Source organism: Lynx canadensis, chromosome E1 (assembly GCF_007474595.2).
Source record: "Lynx canadensis isolate LIC74 chromosome E1, mLynCan4.pri.v2, whole genome shotgun sequence".
In the NCBI taxonomy this organism is placed as follows: Eukaryota; Metazoa; Chordata; class Mammalia; order Carnivora; family Felidae; genus Lynx; species Lynx canadensis.
This window is the reverse complement of record NC_044316.2, coordinates 35,477,973-35,497,028: the sequence shown is the minus strand read 5'-3', so window position 1 is coordinate 35,497,028 and position 19,056 is coordinate 35,477,973. Positions and strand designations below refer to the sequence as shown.

Below are 19,056 nucleotides of genomic sequence, written 5' to 3'. Positions count from 1 at the left end.
ATGAAGATGGTGCCGAAGGCAAAGAAGGAAGCCCCTGCCCTTCCCAAACCCGAAGCCAAAGCAAAGGCTTTGAAGGCCAAGAAAGCGGTGCTGAAAGGCGTCCACAGTCATAGGAAAAAGATCTGCACGTCACCTACATTCTGATGGCCCAAGACACCACATCTCCAAAGGCAGCCCAAATAGCCTGGAAAGACCACCCACAAGAGAAACAAGCTTGGCCACTATGCCATCATCAAGTTCCCCATGACTACCAAGTCACCCATGAAAAAAATGGAAGACAGCAACACACTTGTGTTCATTGTAGATGTCAAGGCCAACAAGCACCAGATCAAACAGGCTGTGAAGAAGCTCTATGACATTGATGTGGCCAAGGTCAACACTCTGATGAGGCCCGATGGAGAAGAGAAGACCTATATCCGACTGGCTCCTGACTATGATGCTTTGGATGTGGCCGACAAAATTGGGATCGCTAAGCTGAGTCCAGCTGGCTAAACCTACATACGCATTTTTTCACTATAAAAAAAAAAAAGGATAATAAAAAATAAAAAGTCATCAGTGGGGTGCCTGTCTGGCTCAGTTGGTGGAGCATGCAACTCCTGATCTTGGGGTTGTAGGTTCGAGCCCTATGTTGGGTGGAGACATTACTCAAATCTTAGAAAAAGCTAGAAATAAATTAAAAGTCATCACCATACTCAAGGTCAACTAGATTGTCTCCTGTGTTATCTTCTAGGAGTTTTACAGTTTTGCGCTTTGCATTTAGATCTTTGATCCACTTTGGGCCAATTTTTGCGAAGCACCTAATAGATTCTGTCTGGATGCAGGTTTTTGCAGGTGGATGTCTACGTTGTTCCAGTACCATTTGTTGAAAAGACTCTCTTTCCGCCATTGTATTGCGTTTGCTCCTTTGTCAAAGATCAATCGACTGTATTCATTTGGCTCCGTTTCTGGGCTCTCTATTCTTTTCCTTCATTTATTTGTCTATTCCTTTGCCAATACCACAGTTGCTTTGATTACTGTGGCTTTATGGTAAGTCTTGAAGACAAGTAGCATGAGTCGTCTGACTTTGTCTTTCTCCTTCAGTACCAAGTTGGCTACTCTGGGGCTTTTGCTTCCCATATTACATTTTAGAATCATTTTGTCGATAGCCACAAAATAACTTGCTGGTATTTTGATTTAGGATGACGCTGGATCTGTAGATCAAGTTGGGAAGAATGGAGATCTTGACAAAACTGAGCTCTGTAATCCATGAGCATGGAATGTCTCTCCATTTATTTAGTGCTGCTTTGATATCTTTCATCAGAGTTCTGTAGCTTTCCTCACAGAGATCTTACACATATGTTGTTAGATTTATATCTAAGTATTTCCTTTGGGGGGATGCTAATATAGATGACAATGTGTTTTTAATTTCATTCATTGCCGGTATATAGGAAAGTGATTGCCTTTTGTATATTAGCCTTGTATTCTGCGATTACTTATTAGCTCCGGGAGTTTTTATTGTCAAGTCTTGCAGATTTTCTGTATAGACGATCATGTCATCTGTGAACAAAGACAGTTTGATTTCTTCCTTTTTTTTTTTTTTTTAATTTCTTCCTTCTCAATGCCTTTCCTTTCCTTCTCTTGTCTTACTGCAGTAGCTAGGACTTTCAGGGCAATGTTGAAACACAGTGGCGAGAGAAGCATCCTTGCCTTATTTCTTTTCTTTTTTCTTTTTAAAAAATGCTTATTTGGGGGCGCCTGGGTGGCTCAGTCGGTTAAGCGTCCGACTTCAGCTCAGGTCATGATCTCACGGTCCGTGAGTTCGAGCCCCGCGTCGGGCTCTGTGCTGACGGCTCAGAGCCTGGAGCCTGCTTCTGATTCTGTGTCTCCCTCCCTCTCTGCCCCTCCCCCGTTCATGCTCTGTCTCTGTCTCAAAAATAAATAAACGTTAAAAAAAAATTTTTTAATTAAAAAAATAAATAAAAATGCTTATTTGTTCATTTTGAGAGAGAGAGAGAGTATGAGAGAGAGCAGGGGAGGGGCAGAGAGAGAAGGAGAGAGAGAATCCCAAGCAAGGTCCATACTGTCAGGGTGGAGCCCGATGCGGGGAACGATCTCATGAGCCATGACATGTGTCTTGACCTGAGCCAAAATCAAGAGTCAGACGCTTAACTGACTGAGCCACCCAGGCGCCCCATCCTTGCTTTATTTCTGATCTTTTTTTTTTTTTTTTAACGTTTATTTATTTTTGGGACAGAGAGAGACAGAGCATGAACGGGGGAGGGGCAGAGAGAGAGGGAGACACAGAATCGGAAACAGGCTCCAGGCTCCGAGCCATCAGCCCAGAGCCTGACGCGGGGCTCGAACTCACGGACCACGAGATCGTGACCTGGCTGAAGTCGGACGCCCAACAGACTGCGCCACCCAGGCGCCCCTTATTTCTGATCTTAATGGGAAAGCTTCCAGTTTCTCACCATTAAGTATGATGTTAGCTAGACGTTTTGGTAGATGTTCTTTATCCAGTGGAGGAAATTCCCCTCCATTCCTAATTTACGGAGAGTTTTTAGCATGAATGGGTGTTGAATTCTGTCAAATGTTTTCTCTGTAACTATTGATATGATCACGTCACTTTTCTTTAGCCTGTTGATGTGATAGATTACACTAATTGATTTTCAAATACTAAACCAGCCTTGCATATCTGAGAGAAATCCTGCTTAGTCACTGTGTATAATTCTCTTTGTACATTGCTGGATTTGATTTGCTGATATTTTTGGAGGATTTTCACACATATGTTCATGAGAGATATTGATCTGTGGTTTTTTTTTTCTTGTCATGTCTTTGTCTGATTTACATATTTGGGTAGCGTTGGTCTCATAGAGTGAGTTAGAAAATATTCCCTCATCTTCTATATTTTTTTTTTTTTAATTTTTTTTCAACGTTTTTTATTTATTTTGGGACAGAGAAAGACAGAGCATGAACGGGGGAGGGGCAGAGAGAGAGGGAGACACAGAATCGGAAACAGGCTCCAGGCTCCGAGCCATCAGCCCAGAGCCCGACGCGGGGCTCGAACTCACGGACCGCGAGATCGTGACCTGGCTGAAGTCGGACGCTTAACCGACTGCGCCACCCAGGCGCCCCTCATCTTCTATCTTTTGAAAGAGATTGTAGAGCATCCGTATAATGTCTTCCTTCGAAGTTAAAATTCTCCAGCGAGCTCATCTGGGCCCCTGAACCTCTCTGATCTCAGTTTCCTCATCCACAAAATGATGAGAACTGGTTGTCACAGTCATGTTGGATCACAGCCCACCACGTGGCTCTGCAGTGAGTGATATTTACATGGTCAGATGCTATTTTTTGGTTGTCGTTGGTTTTTTTTTTTTTTTAATTTTTTTTTCAACATTTTTAAATTTATTTTTGGGACAGAGAGAGACAGAGCATGAACGGGGGAGGGTCAGAGAGAGAGGGAGACACAGAATCGGAAACAGGCTCCAGGCTCCGAGCCATCAGCCCAGAGCCCGACGCGGGGCTCGAACTCACGGACCGCGAGATCGTGACCTGGCTGAAGTCGGACGCTTAACCGACTGCGCCACCCAGGCGCCCCTGTCGTTGGTTTTTTTTAAACAAGGATCAACTTTTAGACAAATGACGGGAGACTTGTCTATGGTTACAGCCTAAGAGGGAAATGTTAACGACTTGACATCAAAAATATAGCTCATAGTGGCTGGAAGGTGGAAAGAGAGGAGCGGGGGTAGGGACCAATGTGGAGAATCAAGAGATCCTGTCTTTGGTGGGCTGGACAAGAAGTGGTCTCTGTAGTGGGCTGATGTGTGATGACTGATGGTGCATAGATGAGGAGTGAAGGGCTTGAGAACAGTAGATCATGACCACATTTAGGAGGGAAGGAGAGATTGGGAGGTTGAGAGCCGAATTCTTACCAATCCTAAAAGGCAACCAGTTGATAATGTCTAAAGTTGACAAGTCAAGGAAGAGAAGTAAAATGTTTTAAAATAACAGTGTACTGGAGTTATCAAGAACTCTTGGTCTCAGTTCAGGTCCTGACCTCTTGGTTTGTGAGTTCGAGCCCTGGATAGTACAGAGCCTGCTTGGGATTCTCTCTCTCTTTGCTCATGCTCCCCTGCTCGTGCTCGCTCTCTCTCTCTCTCTCTCTCTCTCTCTCTCTCAAAATAAATAAATAGGGGTGGTTGGGTGGCTCAGTCAGTTAAGCATCTGACTTTGGCTCAGGTCATGATCTCGCGGTCTGTGAGTTCGAGCCCCGTGTCGGACTCTGTGCTGACCGCTCGGAGCCTGGAACCTGCTTCCGATTCTGTGTCTCCCTCGCTCTCTGCCCCTCCTCCCATTCGCACTCTGTCTCTCTCTCTCTTTCTCTCTCAAAAACAAATAAACATTAAATACATAAATACAGGGGCGCCTGGGTGGCGCAGTCGGTTAAGCGTCCGACTTCGGCCAGGTCACGATCTCGCGGTGCGTGAGTTCAAGCCCCGCGTCGGGCTCTGGGCTGATGGCTCGGAGCCTGGAGCCTGTTTCCGGTTCTGTGTCTCCCTCTCTCTCTGCCCCTCCCCCGTTCATGCTCTGTCTCTCTCTGTCCCAAAAATAAATAAACGTTGAAAAAAAAATTAAAAAAAAATACATAAATACATAAATAAACAAACAAACTTTAAAAAATTAGAGATAAGAAGACAATCGCCAGAGTATCTAAATAAAAATGGTTCACAAGTTTCCCTGGGGATCGGGACTCCAGATAGGACAAGGAGAAGTTGTTTTTCACTTGAATCCCTTCTGTGCTCTTTAATTTTTCAACTATGTGTATATTACTTGGTGAAAAATGTTTACATAAGTTGTCTCAATTAAAAATTTCAACTGAAGGGTATTTTTAGTCTTCCTTTAAGATTTTTCGTTGATTTATTGACGTGTAACTGACATACAAGAAGCCGCACAGACTCGAGGTGTGCAATTTGGTCGTTCTGACATATGTATACAACCGTACGACCCTCACACTAATATTAATTAAGGCCCATTTATTCAGATCTCCTTAGTTTTTACCTGATGTTCTTTTTTTTATTCCAAATTCCCATACAGGTCACCCTATGTAGGAGCCACATCTCCTTAGGCTGTAGCATTTTCTCAGACTTTCCTTGCGTTGATGACCTTGACATTTTTGAGGAGTGCTGGTCAAGTATTTTGTAGAACGTCCCTCCATTGGGATTTCCCTGATTTTTTTTTTTTTTTATGATTAGACTAGGGTTATGGATTTGGAGGAAGAAGGGTCAGTTTTAGCATATCATATCAAGGGTACATGCCAATGACATAACTTATCACTGTTTATGTGAGCCTCGACCACTCAGCTGAGATCATATTGGTCAGATATTTCCACTGTAGAAGTGCCTCTTTCCCTTCACCCCAACTTTCCATACCGGACTCTTTGGAAAGAGCCCACACTTAGAGAATGAGAAACAATTCTCCATCTTGAGGGGGACACGTATATAAAGTATCTGGATTTCTTCTGCATGGGATATTTGTCTCTTTTCCCCCATTTATTTACTTACTCAGTGATTTATTTCTCTCCGCGTGGACTCACGGACTCTTTCAGTTAGGTGCTGATTTTCCTTTGACATACCGTGATCGTGAGGGTTTTTTTGTGTCTCTGTTTCTGTCCGTCTTGTTTGAGCACTTTCTTACCTGTGGCGGCACAAGATTCTCTAGGCCCATCTTGTGTCTTTCTTGCCCGGGTGCGAAACTCAGCCATTGCTCCTGCCCCAGGAACCGCTGGTTCCTTTTGTTGGGAGAATGGGGTTAGAAAGTAACCTCTGGGCACCAAGCGTGCTCATTTCTAAGTTGGTGTGGTCACTTCCAGGGGGCTCCCCGTGGACAGAGCAGGCAAGTATATGCACACTAACCCTTGTGGATAGATAGGTCTATAAATAGTTCTAGATGTGACCATTCTGTACCTCTGTGAACCTAAACGGAGAGTAATGTCTCCAACTCTAATGCGTAAATCATTCTAACATTCTCACTTCCTCTCCTTGCTTACTGACACCACTACACAGGGGGAACCCTGGATCTTACAATCTGCCACCCATTGACCTTGTTCAATTCCAACACCCCGGCATCAGAATTGTTAACCTGTACCTCTGCGAGAAAGAAGCATCCGCTAGAGTGCGGTGCTCACGTACGGTTTCTGTTGACTTCAGTCTTGCAGACGCTACTCATTTCCAGAGCCACTCAGAACAGCAGCTTTCCTTCCCGTCTCACTTTGGGGCGTTGCTTCCCACGTTTGTAACAGATTGTTTTGTTACAGGCTGCGCTCTTTCCTGAGATCTCCCAGCCTCCTAAATGATTTTTGAGGCCTGCCACACAACGATTCCCTCTCCGCGCTGCAAAGTTCTAGGGGGTTGACAAAACGCACACTGTCCTGGGTCCGCCCTCGCAGTGTCATACAGAATAGTTTCACCGTCCTGAAACAAAATTCCCTGAGCATCAACCATTCAACCCTTCCTTCTTCCCCCAAACTCCTTGCAAACATTGACACTTTGCCCGTCACTGTAATTTTGCCTTTTCCAGAAACATATCACTGGCATCACATGTAGCCTTTTTAGACTGGTCTGTTCGACTTAGAAATATACATTTAAGACTCATCCATATCTTTTCTTTTCTCGCTGAATAATATTCCTCCAGATAGATATATCCCGCTCGTTTACCCATTCACCCTTTGAAACATCTTGATCGTTTCCGGTTCGGGGCAGTTATAAAGCTGTTAAAACATGGGTGCGGACATAAAGTTTTCAAGTCAGTTGGGTGAATGCTTCGGAGTGCGACTGCTGGAGCATGCATTTAGCTTTGTAGAAAACTGCCAAATTGTCTTCCGAGGTGGCCGTACCATTTTCATTCCCACCAGCCACGAGTGAGAGTTCCTGTTGCTCCCCGTCCTCCCCAGCAATTGCTGTCGTCGGTTTTCTAAACTGGAGCCATTCTAATAGGCTGCCTTGTTTTTGCTTCAATTTGCAATTCCCTGATGACATATGAGGTCGAGTATCTTTTCGTATGTTTATTTGCCATCGGTGTATTTTCTTTGGGGGGGGGGAGGCGTCTGTCCAGATTTTTCTGCCCATTTTTTAATTGGTTTGTTTGTTTTCTTATTGTCGAGCTTTAAGACTTCGTTTGTATACTTTGGATACAAGTCGTTTTTCAGAAACGCGTTTTGCAAATATTTTCTCCCAGTCTGTGGCCTGTCTTTTCATTCTCTTAACAGTGTCTTCAAAAAGAAGATTTTTATTTTGATGAAGCCCAATTTAGCCACTTGCTTTCTCGTGGATCCTGGGTTTGGGGTCATAGCTGAGAAATCTTTGCCCAACCCGAGGTTATGAAATAAATAAGATTTCAGGGTGCCTGGGTGGCTCAGTCGGTTAAGCGTCTGACTTCAGCTCGGGTCGTGATCTTGCAGTTTGTGAGTTTGAGTCCCGCATCGAGCTCTCTGGTGTCAGAACAGAGCCCGCTTCAGATCCTCTGTCTCCGTCTCTCGCTGTCCCTCCCCTACTCGCGCACACTCCCTCTCTCAAAAATAAACAAACATTACAAAAATAACATAAACAATATGCTATTGATATCAACCCTTCACATTTTGTTAATAAAATTAAAAACACTTTCTCTTCTGTTTTCTCCTAGAAGTGGTGTCATTTTAAGTTTTACCTTAGGCCCATGACAAATTTGACTTTATTTTTGCATATGAGGTGATACATGGGTCAAAGCTTTTTGATTTTTCCTTTTTGTTTGTGTTTGTTTTTGTTTTTGTTTTACATACGATGTTCGCTTGTTCTGGCACCATTTGTTGAAAAGAATGTCCTTTCCCCACTCAGTCGCCTGGGTACCTTTGTCAAGAATCAGTGGCCCATGCGTGTGTGGGTTATTTCTGGACTCTATTCTTTTTTTTTCACTATTTAAAAAAAAATTTTTTTAATGTTTTATTTATTTTTGAGACAGAGAGAGACAGAGCATGAATGGGGGAGGGTCAGAGAGAGAGGGAGACACAGAATCCGAAACAGGCTCCAGGCTCTGAGCCGTCAGCACAGAGCCCAATGCGGGGCTCGAACCCACGGACCGTGAGATCATGACCTGAGCCGAAGTCGGACGCTCAACCGACTGAGCCACCCAGGCGCCCCTCTGGACTCTATTCTGTTCCATTGGTCTATTTGTCTGTCTTTACACAAATACCATATTGCTTGGATTATGGTTTCCTCGCCCATGCGCGCTGATCGGTACTCAGCCTAACACTCAAGGGGTCCCCTCTGCAGGTCTGGGGGTGCCCTCTGTGCAGACCTCTCCTCCTGTCAACTCTAGACGCCATGGACCTTCATTTCTGCCCCCAACTCTCACCTTTACCCCTCCTTTCTGGGAGAACCACCCCCCCACACACACATACACACATACACAACGCTGGGGTCCTGCCTCAGTCTCTCTCCCTGGGCCACAGTCCAGAAACTCATTCTGGGCAGGAATCTGGGGGTCTTAGGGCCCGGCTCCTTGTTGCCTATCCCTCGGGGATCACTGTCCTTCCTTGCCTGACCTTGTTTCACACATTCTGTCTGGTCATTTTGGTTGTTTTGAGAGGAAGGGCTAACACGGTCCCTGCGACTCCATCCCGGGCAGAAGCCAAAGGATTTTAAAGTCTCTTCCAGCTTTAAATCTTGCAGTTAACTAAGACTCCCGGCTGATCTCCCTGTGCCACATAGGTCTCCTTGCTAAGTCTAAGGCGACACCTACCAGGGCGCAGGAGGGCAAGGTGGCTCGGACAGGGTGTTTGCGGGGACAGCAAATAGGAAGTAGGAGAGGAGAGAACTCAGGGGAGAGAAAGTCATGTGCCTGGAGAAAGAAAAGAACAGATGATTGGGAGGTGGGACCCAGGGAGGGGCTGAGGCATGAGACCCGGGGTGGGGGGCGTCAGGGAGTCAGCCGGAGGCACAAGCAGGTGCAGGGTGAGGTCACGGCCGAACCTGCTTCTGTCTGACCCAGGAATTCAAACTCTGAACTGCTCGCAACCCTGCCTGCTCTGAGAGCCTGCAAGAAAGATAGAGAAGGAAGAGAGGGTCTTTTATGGTGCCCAGGCCAAGCGACCCGGCCTGAGGCTCGCAGCCCTCCCGGAAGGAGCAGAAAGGGAGGGTGGAACCAGGTTTTCCTGAGCCCAGAGATGCTGCTTCCCTCCAGGAGGCTGAGGGGAGCCCCCCCCCCCCCCGTTGTCTGAGATCTCACAGGAGTCCAGAGCGCCCACCCAGTGCCCCACGTGGTGCCGAGGGCTGGGGGACAGGGGGTGGCCCATGGTAGATACTTCTTTGTGCCCCTGAAGATTCTGAGGGTGGCCCCATAGCGTCAGCCTGGCAACTGGCCGACTGTGCACCCCACGGAGATTCGGATTCAGTGGGGCCGGGCCTCTGAGCCCCAGGTGATTCCGTTGCAGCCGGTGGTCAGGGGTTCCATCTGGGGAAGCGCTGTTCCATGCAGTGGGTATCTTCCACCCAAAAAAGTTGCGGAGAAGGTGGCAGTCCTCATAATCTCAGTCCTCTGGGAGTCCCCCAGGCAGGGGCCCAACAGGGAGTTGAGGTCTGGGGAGAGCACTGGCAGATGTGGAGGGAAGGAGCCCAGGCAGGCAGAGGTAAGCCTGCCCGCATCCCTTTCAAGTCCCTTGAACCCTGGACTCTCTCCCATCCCAGATCTTATCTCTGGGTGCCTGTCCCCGGGTAGAGCTTTCTCTGGGGCACCTCGGGATCCCCCGGGGCAGGAGAAGAAGGCAGATCAAAGGGCAGGCGTCCTGACAAGGGAATCTGAGAGGCTTTCTTTGTCTGTATCCTGGAGAGGCCCGACCAGAGACAGGATGAGTGGGAGCCCCGGGCCAGGGGCTGGGGAGGGGGCTGTGAGCGGAGAAACCAAATCCTGGTGTATTCACTGTGGACAAAAGGAAGGGCTTGGAGAGGGGGTCAGGCTCCTCTCACCAGCTGCTCTGGCTGGAGGCTTCCGGCAACGTCTTGGGACATGTGGGTCGGGTTCTCCTCAGGGGCAGAAAAGACCCAAAGTGGGTGGCATTTGCATCCCTACTGGTTGAGGACCCAGGTTACTCACGGCCCGGAGGAGGCCTGGGAGCAGAGCCAGCTGGGGAGGGGGCCGTGAAGTAGGGAAGAGACCCCTCCCAAACTCTCCAATCCCAGACGCCCCCCGACACCCCTGTCCCTCCTGGGAGAGCAGAACAGCCACTTGGGTGTAACCCTATCCCCGGGCTCTGGTCTCCCCCACATCTGGAGCCCCAGCTGCCGACCCACCATGGAGGCTGTGAACTCTTCCCCCCCCCACCCCCCCACCCCGAGGCCTGCCTGGTCCCAACGACGGCAGAATTGCCGAGGGGCGCAGCAGCTGTCTGGGCTGGGCTGTCTGGGCCACTGGCGGGCGCCGAGGCTCTGTGGGGGGGGAGGGGGTGCTGGGGGGGGACGATCCGTGTTTCACCTGCCTCTATGGGAATCCGGGGCCTTCAGTTGGTGTTAGGGTGGGGGGCTGTGTTTGGGAACAGTCAACCTTACCCCAACTTTGAATTTATTCAAGGAAACCCAGAGACGAGGACCCCTAAACCACGTACCATCCGCCCCCCCAAATCCTCCACTGAGAACCAGTGGACTCCACGCAGGCTCACTGGGCCACGTCCCGATAGTGCCAGGCTAGGTCCGGAGGTGGAAATGGGTGGGGGCGGGATCATGGGTTCCCTCATACCCCATGAGCCCCCACCCTCACCCCCCCCCCCCAGGCATCGCTCCCTGAGGTCGGTTATTCTCAAGCGCCCTGGATTAGCTGCTGAGTGACACGGGACCACGAAATTAGCAGCCTATAAAACAACACACATTTTTCATCTCCTGGTTTCCACGGGTCACGGGTCCAGCTTCACTGGGCGCTCTGCTCAGGGTCTCCCAGTCAGGGTGATGGCCGGGCTGCATTGCTTCCTGAGTTCAGGATCCTCTTTCGAGATCCCGCTTTTCTTGGAAGAACTCAGTCCTGGGGCTCTGGGATTGGCTGCCTTCCGGAGGCTGCCCTCAGCTCCCTGCCACCGGGCCCTCTCTCCCAGGCCCTCTCACTACAGGGCAGGTTGCTTCCTTAAGGCCAACGAGAGGATCTCTCCCACCAACCCCCACTTTTAAGAGCTTTCACCTGCTGAAGCCAGACCCACCCAGAACCAGCTCCCTTCTGATAAGGCAGAAGTCATTTAGAACCTTAATTACATCTGCAAAACCCCTTCACCTTTGTCGTATTTCATCGGCTAGGGGCAAGTCACAGGTCTGTCCACACTCAAGGGAGGGGATTATATGGAGGCAGGATTCATTGGGCATCACCTTAGCCTTGCCTCTGCCACACCATCCACTGAGTGCCTTTTCTTTTTTCCTGTAGAAGTAGGCCTCACGTCCAGCGCAGAGCCCGTCTTGGGGCTTGAACTCACGCCCCTGAGATCAAGACCTGATGAGATCACCAGTCGGACGCTTAACCAACTGAGCCACTCAGGTACCTCTCCATCTCCCTCTCCTTCCGCAGACCCCTCTGCCATTTCTGGGCCATGGGACGGGGACCGCGCCGGTAGCCTGGGCAGGTGGCCAGGTGTGGACCCTTTCTCTTTTTTTACTGCCATTCAGCAAAGGGCAGTTGAACGTGCACAAGGCGTGCGGCTTGGTGAGGCCATGACCCTGACCGCTGAGACCCCCATCCTCCAGGGAGAGGCCAACCCCACACAAAGAAGTCGCCTTATACCTTTAGGGAAGTCCAGGAGAGCTTCCGAAAGGACAGATACCCTGGGCTGGCTCCGGTGGGATTTTGGAGGCGACCGAGGTTGGGAGTGAGCGAGGGAAGGGCTGTTCAGGCTCAGCGTCGGCTTGACAGAAGGCAATTTGGGGGGTAATGTGGCTGCTGGCCACAGGGCTTCAGATTGAAAGATCAGACTAGAAAGCCGAGAGGGAGGGCTGAGAACGGGCCAGCTGGGGAGGCAGCAGGGAGCCGTGACCGTGAACTTCTGTGAGCAGGGGAAGGACATAATGATATCTTGTCATGCACACCCTCCCTCAGCGGCTGTGCCACCCCTCCCGCACGGGCACAGAGACCACCCCCGGGCCAGTGGGGAGCACAGCTGTGCGTCCCCAGCTTCCGGGAGCCCCTCTGTGCCGCCACAGCAGCCCCAGGGGCCCTGCCTCACAGCCTCACAGCTCTGCACACCCAGCCCCAGATGTTCTCACGCCCCGTCGTCCCAGACACGGGCCCCAGACAGTTGCACAGCTGGCCGGCCGGCCTGGGGGACAGCGGGCCTGCCAATCGCCCCGGGGAAGGAGGGCAAAGAGGGGACACCTCAGACAAACAGAGCTGACTCCCTGAGCCAAAGCACACGCCGGTCAAGGCCTGAGCAAGCAGGCTGGGGAGGGGGACTGGGGAGGGTTGGGGGGCAGTTAACCCCATCTCTCCCAGCACGGCCCCCAAGGAGTCCCCCACAAACTCATCTCCGCCATTCCCCTGTCCCCACTCCTTAACCATCCCAGCCAGCTCGTCTGACTTCTCCAGCAAACAAATTCATTCATTCCCTCCTTTTTACAGAAGCAAGACACAGGTCTTGGCCCCAAGGAGGCCAGGGTCTGGAAGTTCCCTCCGTTGTCTGACCTTGCTCCCACGCTCTGACTTGGTCACAGCTGTCCCAGACTGCCTCCCCTCTGCCTCCAAGTGGAGAATCGGGAACCGGGTCTAGAACAGAAGGAGCCGGAGAGCCGGCAGTGTGGCGAGGGCCGGAGGAGGCCTCTGGGGCCTCCGCAACCCGAGGGCGTTGCCTTGCTCTGGAGGCAGCTCAGCACGGGACCCCGAGGCCTGGGCCCCCGTTACAGTCCTCCTGACCCGCTAGCAGCACGTCCCCAGACGGGTTGCTGAGGTCTCTGCTAAGGTGCCTCTCAGGTGGCATCCCCGCAGAGCCCCTAGACCCACGTCGCGCATGGTAACTGCTCAGGCAGCGTCACCGGCTGCCATTCCGACCACAGCAGGGCCCGCGGAGACCAAGTCGGAACCGCCTCGAATTCACGCTCTAGTGGCGGAGGCAGACGCTGACCATGGAAGCAATCAGGCAGCGAGATCATCCCAGACTGTGACAGGTGAAAGGAAGGCATGAAGAGGACGGTGAGCAGAGCCCTGGATGGGGGGGGGGGGGGAGCGCGGGAGGAGGGCTGGGCGTTTCCAGGGAGGCCGTTCCCCTATCTCTCCAACTGTGTGTCATGATGTGTGGACAGAGAGTCACAGGGGACCAGGCACCGGGTCCTGTGCCCAAGACTTCCGGGTCCCGAAGCGTGCACTGCTCAACGAGCACCTGCAAGGGGGCCAGGTACTGTGCTGTGCCAGAGAACGTGAAGGAGCCGAGGGGGGATCTCTCAGAGAGCCCAGCCGGGGGGGGGGGGCGGGGGGGGGGAGAGAGACGTTAAACAAACCGCACTGGGAAGGATGACGGAATAATTATTAAAGTGGGACGGGCCGTCTGCTCTCGACCTGGGCTCCCTGAGGGCAGGGGCTGTGTCTCCCCCTCACACTAGAGATGCCTGAGGTCAGGACAGTGATTTCCCCGTGAGACCCACCTACCTCAGGCACACCTCAGGGGTGTGGCCGGTCCTAGGGCCAGTCAGCTCCCCACAGTCCCCACTGGGGCTCAGCCCTGCGGCTCCCTGCCCTCCCCGCCGCTGTAAGGTCCCCCAGCTGCTCACGGCAGGGGCGAGTGCCAAACAGGGCACTGGGCTGACGCCATGGGTCCACAGTCACCTTTAGGAGGGGCCTGAGGGCAGGACCGGGCCTGGAAGAAGACCCAGGAGAAGTTGCTAGAACAAGGAGGGCCTAGGAACAACCTCTGGGAGACACGGCCTCCAGCCCCTGCCCTGAGTTCCTGTGGGCCCTGGGCAAGCCCTTTCTGTCCTGCTGGCCTGTTTTCCCGTGAGGTGATGGGCCTAGGATGGTCCTTGCAGGCCCTTCCGGTCTTCGGTTCTCCCCTTTTTTATGACAAAATGGACAATACATCTTGGGAAACTGCGAGGGCCGGGGACTTCACGTGAGCCCTCCATGAGGGGACACGCTGCGGCATGAGAGGCTTGAGGCTGAGACTAAAAAGAACTTCCTGGAAGTGAGTCCCTGGATAGGTCCTGTGTCACCGCTTTCTAGGGCCCCACCTGGCTGACTAGCAGCAGGGACCTTGGCCAAGGCAGCATCGGGGCGATACCTCCTGCCCTTCGCAGCCAGGATGGCAGGGTTTTGTCCTGGTCAGGCTGGGTCGCCCTTCCCGGCACTCTGAGGTTTGACCTTTGGCCTTTGGCTGAGTCACACAGCAAGGCTGTTTGTCCCCTCACCCGCCCCGTTAGGACCGTGTAGAGCCCAGTGCTGTCTCTGGGAGAGGCAGACAAACACCAAAGCCCCCCGCTCTGGAGGCAGCTGGACCCCCCCAACTGTGTGGGAGTCTAAAACTGGATCCGGGAAGCTGAGACGGCAGCGTGCCCAGCAGTGAGTGCTGGGGGGCTGGTGGGGGCCATGCAACCGTGTGCCCCTCTGCCCCCCGCCCGTCTGCAGACATGTGCGTGGGCGGAAGGGAAGAGGGTGGGCAGGTGAAGGCCCTGCCTGGAGGCCGTGTGCACGTCTGTGGGCAGCTGTCCTGGGCTCAGGCCTGGGGGCTGGGTGTGCCCAGGCGAAGGGTTCCAGATGCTGGCCAGGACGCCGCACACAGCGCCAGGCGGAGGGTCTGGGGTGCAGGTGCATGGGTCAGGATGTGAGCCCCGGTGACGTGGGGAGCCCGGGCCAGTCTGGGCCCCGTGAAGTCATGCTGGGTGTTCTGCACGCCCTCTCCGGGCCTGGGGCCCCCTGCGCACAGAGAGGGGGTCAGAGGGCTGTGTGAGGCTTCCCCAGCTCCAACTATCTGTGCTTAAGCTGCAGAGAAAGCCCCAGGGGCCCTGCACGCCTCCCTCTAGGCCCTCTGTCTGCCCTTGATCCCTGTCCTGGCGCCCAGCAACTGCGCCTGACCATCGAATGCAGGCCGGGCCAGCTGTCACTGTGACATCCATTCTCCTCGGAGGTCCCGGGAGCGCCCACCCAGCTCCCAACCCCCCTCCCTCCCACCTTTCTCCCCTCCCCCTGCGCTCCCACAGCTGGGAATTAGGCTGCTGGTACCTGGAGGCCTCCCTTGGCCACGAAGGCTCTTGGGGTTCTGAGCCTTAATCCACGAGTTGGGAGGGACCCAGGTGACAAAGAGCTCTGCTCCCAGCACCCCCAGAGCCCCCCCTTTCCACTGCCCCTGCCCCGGAGGACTCCTGGGGCCTCAGCCCAGCCCGGGAAGAAGTCCGCTCATTTGCATATCACATACATCTGATTTACATGTGCCTCCGGGTTAGTCATTTCCAAGCGACTCGGAATTCTGATCTCACAGGATGGTGAGCCTTCTCTACAGCCTTGCTTCGCTCCACTCCCTCCCCCATCCAGATGCCTCCTAAGACGCGCGCGCCCGCGCGCACACACACACACGGGCGCGCGCGCACACACACACAGTATACACCTGCCCCTATACGCATGCATCAGAATATACCAGCCCCCACTCACATGCAAATAAGTCCTGGGTCCCATACCTGTGTACTCTTATCCACGCCCGGCGGGATTAGTGCTTGAACATTTAAGGCCCGAATTCTCATTTCATCAAACAGTACAGACTAATTTGGCTCCAAGGATTTCTGCTTACCCCTCCGTCTCCTCTAGAAGTTCCTTCGGAGCAAGGGCTATGTCTCTAGCTTCAAAACTGGGGATTATGGGGGCGCCTGGGTGGCTCAGTCGGTTAAGCGGCCGACCTCGGCTCAGGCCATGATCTCACGGTTTGTGAGTTCGAGCCCCGCGTCGGGCTCTGGGCTGCCGGCTCGGAGCCTGGAGCCTGCTTCGGATTCTGTGCCTTCCCCTCTCTCTGCCCCTCCCAGACTCATGCTCTGTGTCTCTCTCAAAAATAAACATTAGGGGCGCCTGGGTGGCGCAGTCGGTTAAGCGTCCGACTTCAGCCAGGTCACGATCTCGCGGTCCGTGAGTTCGAGCCCCGCGTCCGGCTCTGGGCTGATGGCTCAGAGCCTGGAGGCTGTTTCCGATTCTGTGTCTCCCTCTCTCTCTGCCCCTCCCCCGTTCATGCTCTGTCTCTCTCTGTCCCAAAAATAAATAAACGTTGAAAAAAAAATTAAAAAAAAAAATAAACATTAAAGAAAAACCCTTTAGAAAATGGGGATAATAATAGGACCAACCTCAGGTGTTTATAGCAAGGATTAAGTGAGTTAATTTGTGTAATGAGTATAGAAGAACTCCCGTTACGACTCAGAGGTCCCGTTACGACTAGGATGGTTATTATTACACGCTCTAGCATTTACTTCTTACAGCAACCCGGTGTTGCTGAAATATTGTTAATCCTACTATCCCTACCTTACAGGTGGGGAAAGCGAGGCTAAGTATTTAGGGCTGTCCTTGCCCAGATTTGAACCCGGATTTGGCAAAGTCTTAACCACCGTGCCCTCCCGCCGCCCCATCGTGGCTCAGGACGTGACAGTTCCGGGCAAGCTGATCCAATGGCCAGCCCAGGACTTCCTGGTCCAGCTTATCTGCACACGTCCACATCCCTCACCGTGTCTCTCCAGCACGTAGGCGTGCACTCCATCTGGACTCGGGGACCGACGACAGCGTAGGAGTAGGACGATCCTGAAAAAGAGCTGCCCATTGGCCCGATCCCCGCAGCTAACTGAGGTTCATGAGTAGCATCCTGAGAAAAGAGTCCACGTGGAGAAGGGGACACAGGGGATGGGCTTGGGGGGTGGGGTCTTGGTCCACCCCGGGTGCCGATCATTCAGTTTCTCCCCACACATTCATTCCACATCCCAGCCCCGAACTCCTGGAGAGACCCTGTCCACCGCCCATGTCATATGGTGAAGCTTGCCCTGGAATCTGTTTTCCTGCAGCCCCATCGGCCAGGCCTCACTCACGTCACCAGCCCGCCACAGACCCTGGACTGTCGGTTAACAGGGGCCTTCAGTCCTGCTGGGGAGCGATCCTGGGGGCCACAGACGGCTGGGGAGGCAAGGCCACATGGGTTTCCCTCCCTTCTGGTGGCTGGGCAACAGCCAAGCCAGAGAGCGATCCCTCTGCCTCACACAGCAAGTCTGGGCCTGCCAGCGCCCCCTTTTCTCTCGCTCTGCTGGGGACCTGGTCCACCTGTGTGTCCAGTCAGCTCCAGGGACAGTAGCCCGGATGGCCAGAATCCCAGGAGGGACAAATGAGGCATCTGAGCGGCTGCGGCACGTCTTCTGATCCTGCGACAACGCCCGCCCCAAAGCCTGCCAAGCCAGGGACGGCAGAGCCCATGAGGCATGAAATAGGGAAGGAGGAACTTTCTTGGGATGAGATGAATCGAGACACAGGAGGGCGAGCCTGCAGCCCGGGGCTGATCCTGCCCACAGATGTCAGCGCTGGGGTCCAGCCAGCTCTGGATTTGGGGCTGGCTGCAAGGAGGGAGGGGGAGGCAGGGGTATGGAAGGAATGACTTCTTGAGCCCCTTCAGGCTCCAGATCCAGCCTGCCCTCTTCGGCCCAGGCCCAGAGAACCGGACACCCGAGCCCTGTGGACATTGGGGTGACCGGGGCAGCAGAGAGCAGGATCCGTGGACGGGGAGGCAGTGGACGCAGGGGCGCACCGAGGACCTCAGCCGGCAGCTATCGGCTCCGGGACCCGCGGAGCTGGGCAGGTGCGGTGGCGCCGCAGCGCCCTCTGCTGGCCGGAGGCGGAGGCGGCCCGTTGAGAGCTCTGTTGGCGGGGGTGGGGGCGGCCGGGGCCGCTGCCGGCTCTGGCCCAGAGACGCCAAGTTCCCTGGGTCCCAGGAGTCAGCGCCCACCGAGGCGGCCATCCAAGCTGGGAGAACCTTGGTGACTCCTATGTCAATCCCTATGCCATCATTGGAAAAACTGAAGCCAAGAGAGGGGAGATGACTAGTCCCCAAAAGGGGCTTGGGTCAGGGGCCGGATCTGGGACAGGCAACGTCCCAGAGGCAGCACCAAGGGACGGCCACGGATTCCCGAGTCACCCCCACCCCACCAACCATCCCAAATCCGCCCACATCCGAATGACTCTAGACAGGCCTCCCAGCCCCCAGCCCCCTCCTCGGCCTCCCACCACTCTACCCAGACCCTTTCTATAGCAATTCTAGAATCTCCCTGTCTCCCCACTAACCCCTCCTTCCACCCCACCTTCTATCCTCTTCAGCTCACCCCCACCCCCAGCCTCAGGAGACTACCTGTGCTCCCCGCCGCACCAGACCATCCCCCACACGAAGCCTTCTTTTTTCTCACTTTGTCCCCCAGGAAATGAAAGTTTTAATTTATTTCCTTTCTTTTTTGTTTTTATTAACTTTATTGGATTTTCTTTTTAATTATGAGCCACAGTACTACACGTTCTTTGTAACACCGTACACAAACCAGAGGGATCGAGACAAAACTTTTGAGAATCTCCTCTCTCCTTTCGCAGCCCCGCGCCTCTGAGGTCACCGACAGGGTTGAAGAAGTGTCGTCTTTCTTTGCTTCTCCAGGGCCATTTGCCCAACAAGTTGGAAGCAGTAAGACCCACTACGTGTCCACTGCCTACCCCTGCGAGAAGCCTGGGTTCCCCGGGCGAGTCGGACAGCGGCCGTGGTGCCCTCTACGCTCACGGGGTTTCCATCCCAGTCGGGGAGGGGAGGCCATAGAGAGGAGATGAGAACATTACAGATGGTGATGCATTCTCTGGGGGGCATGGTGGGGGTGCTGGGCTGGGAGTGCTGGGCTCTGGGGCAGGAACCAGGCTGCTGGAGGGGGCGCTTGCCCGCCAAGGGATCCTTGAGGCGGGACATTACCAGTGGATCTCCACTGGAGGGCACTGGAGGCCACTGGGAGGGGGTTGAAAGCCACTGTCCGCAGGGCAGCATTGCACAAGGCTCAGAGAAAGCTTCCCTGTCTTCTGGGGAGTGGACGGAGGGGGGGATAACAAAGTGCAGAGTGC

General features: G+C 53.4%; 1 pseudogene; it reads left to right on the top strand.

The window, feature by feature from the left end:
- On the top strand, positions 1-492 carry LOC115500294 (annotated as a pseudogene).
- Positions 493-19,056: the final 18,564 nt, after the last annotated feature.